We start from the raw sequence: 6,881 nt of genomic DNA, 5'->3' as shown, positions 1-6,881 counted from the left end.
TTTGAGCATTCTAACACTTCCTAAGTGTACATGCAACCCTAATAACCTTGGATCTATGTTTGTCTAATAATCATGCAAAGTTGAATTCCAAGGTTATATTCCTATCTAGCATACATGGGGAACATTTTTAACTTGAATGAAAGATAGAATAACTTACCTTGTTGTTGATTATGATCCTTGAAACCTTGTGAGCCTAGCACCCCAAGTGTGATGCCTCAAATGCTTCACACAACACCAAATGCAAAGGAGTAAACTTTGAGAGAATCTTACATTTGCAAAATCGGCTCTAGCCCTCTTGTTTCTTATGTGTAGCCTATTTTGGTGGAGAATGGGTTTCTTATATAGTGTTGACACATCTAGGGTTACACCATGTAAACCCTAATGTGTCATGACTCTTCATTTCCATGACCCATGGGTTTATAACTCCCATGGAGCATCCTATGGGTGGAACCCAACTTGATAATCCATGGAGCCTCTTAGCCCACTATATAATATATGGAAGATTTACATAATCTACCCATATATTTAATTAGTTATCTTTTGATCACTTAATTAATTCTAAATTAATTCTTGATCAAACTAATTAAATAATATTATTAATATATTAGAACTTATAATATATTAATAAACCATAAGTGTTATTTCTCTCATTTTAGTTTATCCAATTGCATGGTGTCATGCAACCCAAATGGACCATGCCGGGTCGGGTCAAGTACATACCAGAAATAGTTATGGACTTAGACACCTTATCCAACAGGAATCTGCCTAACTTGATTGGTCGGTGGCCACATCACTGTCTGGAAAGGCTGATTTGTCTTGGGATCCAGTATGTCAGGGAATCTTTTAATGAAGGACTCAGCAGTCTTCATGTTAGGAAATCCTTTCTTTACTTGGTTCTCCAAATACATCTTGAAATGAGTTGTCCGTGGATTACGTGATGGATTTGCGAATGGAGCACTGGATAGTTTTGAAAGATCAACCCTTGTCCATGAACTGAAATCATGGAAGTCTTTGTAATACTCCACATTTGAGATTTTGCGTTTCACTAACCACATGTTTAACTTGTCATGAAAGCCCCATGAGACAATTCCTGATCAATCACCGTACTTATGTCCAAATTTCTTCTTTTCAAGATCAGTGACGGTGACTTTGGGTTGATCTCTAGGAGCATTCTGATCTGAGCTCTTCTTGAACAATAGTTGCTTTTTCTTGTTGGATGCTGCTAATTTAGCGCGTTTTAGTGCAACAACGTTGGATGCTTGAACTGGTTCTTTTTCAAAACGATCAACAATCCGAGTTCTTCTTTCAGCGGGCGGGATAACAGGGGGATCTTGAGATGACTGGCCAGCATTGAGTTCTTGAACGGATGATTTGAACTTGTCGCCAAGTTCCTCTGCCAGTTTCTTCTTCAAGTCAAAGTAGCTTGCAGTTAAAGTTCCCAGGTGTGTTTGCAGATCAGAGATTTGCTTTAATTTCAGAGTCTTATCTGCTTCAAGATCTACAACACGATTGCTAAGCTAAATTTTTCGGCTTCAAGATCAGCTACACGAATATCAAGCTCAATGTATTTCTGATTTAGCACGCCGATCTCCTTTCTAAGTTCAAGCATGGTGGAATCATCCTCTCCTGAGCGGCTTTCCTCTATAGAAATTCCTTTAACGTGGGAGGAAGGCACTGAGCTTTGTTGTTGGGCCAGATGCAAAGCAAGCCTCTCAGAGGCAGCATCATGAAAAGGCCTAGGAGGAGATGATACCGAGGGAGCTGATGAACCACCAACTTCAAGAATGGTGCTAGGTCCTTCGTGGAATGGTACAAATGAATCAGCAACAAAAGTAGTTGTTGGAGTAGTTGTTGGTTGAGTCAGATGGCCTTGAGATTGTTCTGGAATGAATACTCCCTGTCATGGATCACGTCTTCTCCTTTTCAACGGAGACTGGGAGGTCAGAGTCGTCAACGGTTCACTCACAGATGGCTCAGTAGTAGGAATAACATCCTCAAGGGGAGGAATCCCTGAAGTTGTCTCCATAGGTGTTGTAGTGTCAGCCATTTGGTTGGAAGTAGGAGGCATTGTTTCAAGAACATATGCTGTATCCCTTATCTCCGTTGCTGGATGAGCAACATCACGGATACAGTCAAAAAACGAGTCAAGGTCTTCATTGGATAAGAGGTTATCATTGCCTCCAAAATTCAAAGAAATGTCATCCTTGTCATAACCTGAAAGATCAATATCTTTAAACGAATCATCATCTCCTTCATTTTCAGTTGCATCCTCCATCGTTACCTCATTGTAGTCACTCTCAACATGCACAGATTGCAAGTCATGTTCTTCAGCCACTATAGCAACAGGTGTAACTACATTATGTTCGTGATCTGATACAGAAATAACATCTTCTTCGGGAATGACATCATCTTCAGAAGATACGCGGTCTGAAGACTCATGAGACTCAGATGCCTCGCATGAATCGGCAAACATACTAAACTTCACTAAGGGATAATTTCCTTGAAAAGTAACTTTTCCCTTTCGGTTTTGCTTGATTAGCCCGACAGTTTTTGGCCCAAGAGACTTCATGTCAAGAGTTTCTCCTTCTTTAACCATCGCAGGATATTGCTCGTTGATGAACACTTGAATAAAACTTGGATACATCAAGAACTTGTCCCTTGTTTTTCCTTTGATGTTTACAATCAGCTCGTCAAGGATGAACTTTGAGAAGTTAAAGTCAAATCCAGCAGCAAGGGCAACAATGGCTCCTGTGTTTCTTAATGAAATTTCATCCGCGCCAGATTTTCTTCCTGATATGTAGCTCACAAAGACATGAGCTAAGAACCTCCAGTAAGGAGGTAGCAGCTTTTTTATTGTCGGAGGAAATTCGCCTTCATAGCCCATCTTGTTGAGAAGTTCCTGAACTTGATCGATTTCAATCTCAGTAGGGAAGGTAGATTGATCGTCGATTTTCAAAACGTCCCCAATGAATTCTTTGATTATGACGATTTTGCAACCCTTTACAGTAGCTTCAACAGATACAGATCCATCTTCTCCTTTCTTTACGTCAGCTGACCTCCAGAATTCTTTGATTATGCCTTGATAAATTGCTGGATTCATAGTAAGAGTAGTGGTCAGGAAACATTCCCTTAATCCATGTATCATTGACTTGAACTCTCCATGAGCAACATGAGGATCAGCCAAAAGAATTGCCAAGTTGTGACTGTCAGCAAATTTTTGATCTGCCATTTCAACCTGCACAAACCAAGCCAAGTGAGAAAACAATTTATTGAAACATTTAAAAATGGTGTTTTACTCTTGAAACAGTTTAATTTGGCTCTTAAAGGAAACAAATGAAGAAAATCAAATTTTGTTGACCAAAAATGAGTTTATGGTCAAGTGGTCAATGGCCGTAAACAGTCAATGACCGTAAACAGCCAATGGTCGTAAACAGTCATGGCCGTAAATAGTCAATGACCGTGAACAGCCCATTCACCGTAAACAGTCATAGCCGTAAACTCTGGCCGTAAGCTCCTGGCCGTAAGCTCCGCAAACGATTTTTCTTCGATTACTCCCTCAATACAAGTCGATTTGATGCGCAAATAGCCTATTGAGGATCGGAATTAGCATACCTTCAGATTGAAACGATCAATTTCACGAAAAATCACGAAATGTTTTTTAGAGAGAGAAAAAAAAAATCGGCCGTCAACAAGAAATGAGGAGTGGAAAGGATATTGGCTGTACATTCCTCCTTTTATACCTGATCCATATCCAAGAAAAGATCCATGGGCTACAATCCATAATGCATAAAAATAAAGCCTAATAAAAATTTAAAGGCTTTTTTAAAAATAATGCATTTTTGAGGACAAAAAAAAATAATAATAAAAATAAAATGAAACAAATTTTAAAAATCTAACTAAAATATTATCATTAATTTTTTAAAACTTTTAATATTTGAAAAAAATAAAATAAAAATAAAGATAAAACTGAAATTAAAATGAATTAACATTAATTTCACCTCAACTAACGCTAATAATATTTTTGTGATATTGGGATCAAAGTTATTAGACAGCCTTAATCCGCTTATCGGTATTTCTACCTTCATGTCCATGTCTGGTCGATCGCCGGTATTGTGGTCCACTTAAGCACGAAAAATTGTGACAAATTTTTGGACATGCTATAAGTGATAAGACATTTTGATCCTATGTTCCTAGATAAAATTCCTAAGGACCATTCAGCTGACGACGACCAAGGATATTGTTGTTCACCTAAATTGAGCAGCGAGATCTACAGACAACCTATAAATGTTCAATTTTAGTTGTACTAGAACGTGTTTCCTGCTTCCTGATATACCTCAATAATCAAGGACTTCCAGATACTCCTTACTTCAGATGAGTATACAATTATTAAGGAAGAAGTCAGATTTAGAATGCATATGTTGTACACTCAGGACGAATCTCTTTCAATCACGCAGAGAGTGAAACGTATGACTAACTAGAGTTTAGAGGGATTGAGAAGTAGAAGCTTGCATATGCTGTGTACCAGGTCGGATTGTCAATCACGCAAAGGAGACAACATATGGCTAACAGGTAGGAAGAATAGCATAGAAAAAGATGCAGAGAGACAGAGTTGCATATGTTGCAGTCCAGGTCGGATCTTTCGATCACACAGAGGATAGAGTTTAGAGGGATTGAGAAGTAGAAGGTTGCATATGTTGTGTACCAGGTCGGATTGCTTGTTTACGGCCGTGATAATGAGTTTACGACCATGAACTCTTGACCGTAAATGCCCAGATTTTGACGAAAACATGAATTTTAAGCAGATCTGATCCCCTTTTGCTACGAAGACACCAAATCAGGCCTCGAACAATGACGAAACTAAGCTCCCTTGACCGTAAACTTGATTGTAATATGATTTGACACCGGAAAGGCTCTAATACCAATTGTAAGGCCCTGAAATCTAGGATCCAAACCAGTGATCAAACAAAAAACAATCAAACAATATTAGAATGGAATAGAAGAAGATTAAACCAAGCTTTGCACACGTTTATATCAAAGAAACGTCAGGTACAACCTGGACACACATACAGAGAGACCGTAAACTCTATGAATCGACAACCACCACTAATAGACTCTGACAAGCCCTATATATAGGGGAAAGGCTGGCCGTAAACAGGTTTACGGCCGTGACTCTTGGCCGTAAACACACCCAAACAACTCTATTACATGACAAAAGACCCATTAAGACCTATACATCAGATAGCCTAGCCCAAACCATAAACTAGACCCTTCATAAACTCTGGAAAATAGATAGAAAAAGAGAGTCGATGAGGATGCTTGGCTCGTGCAGGATTTACGTGAGAGAGAGAGAGAGGTCTGGTTGACGGAGTAGATGAGTGAAACTCAACCACTCGAACAACACCCACACATACAACCACAACCACCTAAGGGTTTGGTTAGAGGGGATGTAAGACCTAAATATGAGAAATCGACCCTAACAGAAGAGTCCAAGGGACCCCTACATCAAAATGAGGCTTTCATCCCAAGGGCACCTGGCGTCAAAATATGGCTGCCAATTAGGGTTATTTTTCATGTAGCGGATTTAGTTGGAGGTTTTATTGCAGAGAAAGCCTGAGTTGTGTTGGACGAACGAAGAAGGGTTGGAGGTGAGTGAAGACGAAGGCATTGGGGTATCTTTCTTGTTAATTCAAAGATTAGCGTCGATGGAAGAAGGTGGAGGCATCAGTAGAGGGAACAAGGGAGACTGAGAGAAGATCAGACAGGGGGGGTTTTAATTTTTGGGGATTTCATTTCACCCCCTTGGCAATTAAAGCATGCGTTTCATTAAAAATTTATAAAACGACATGCTTAGATGACACACATTTTATAATAAGCGCCCTCTGTGTTTTTTTACACTAATTTTATGGCACGCAAAAATGCATGTCCTAAATTCTTCATATTTCGGGAGAGATGACATTGTTTTTAGGTCACACACTTTTGCGTATCATAGATCAATGTGTGTCATAAATCACATTTCATTAAAGGTCTGTTTTCTAGTAGTGCATGGTCGAACCGTTTGACCGGATGGTAAAGAGAAAGGCTAAATCTGAAATTGTCTCATGTGTTATTCCAAAAGAGTCGGTTTGCTTCTATTGCCAAGAGAAGGGGCATTGGATGCGCAACTGCCATATTTACCTGAAAGATCGCAAGGATGGGAGAGTCAAGATGTATGTACGACTCTACTTCAGGTAAAATCCACTATCTAACTCTATTAAGTTCCTATTTTTAGATTTTTAATACATGATGTGATAAGATTTCATTTTGATGTTTTGTGAGATCGAAGAAAAGATAGGAAGCTTAAAGGAAAAGTATGATGAGTCTGATCGCGAAGAGATGAATTTCGATCGCATGGTTCGATGATCGGATTTTTGAGCTGCTGCATAGGAGTTATGATAGATTGCTTAGGAATATATAGTAACATAGTTTTCATTTGTAATTGTGTTGTAAGGACAAGTTTTTCCGCGATTTTATAAAAAAAATAAATTTTGATTTTTTATCTTATATATATATATATATATATATATATATATATATATATATATATATCCTTGCAATGACTTTTATGAAAATTGATGTTTGTATGTTTCTATTGTTAGCAATATTGAAAATGGATGTGATTCTTAGTTATGTTATTTGTGGTAGTGTCAGAAATTTACCAAATAAGGAAAGATTCTCATCACCCAATGTTCTATTGGACAGAAACTTGGAATCATGCAACGGTATTGTATAATGAATGAGAACCTTCGTATTTGGGAAATTAAGACTAATTCCTTGTTCACATAAGTATGTGAGTCAAGTGAAGGACTAAAGGATCTAGTACGCATTGTTGTGCACTAGGTCAA

This window comes from Lactuca virosa, chromosome 5 (assembly GCF_052849685.1).
Source record: "Lactuca virosa cultivar CGN04683 chromosome 5, Lactuca_virosa_CGN04683_v6, whole genome shotgun sequence".
Classification (NCBI taxonomy): domain Eukaryota; kingdom Viridiplantae; phylum Streptophyta; class Magnoliopsida; order Asterales; family Asteraceae; genus Lactuca; species Lactuca virosa.
This window is presented reverse-complemented; position numbering follows the sequence as displayed.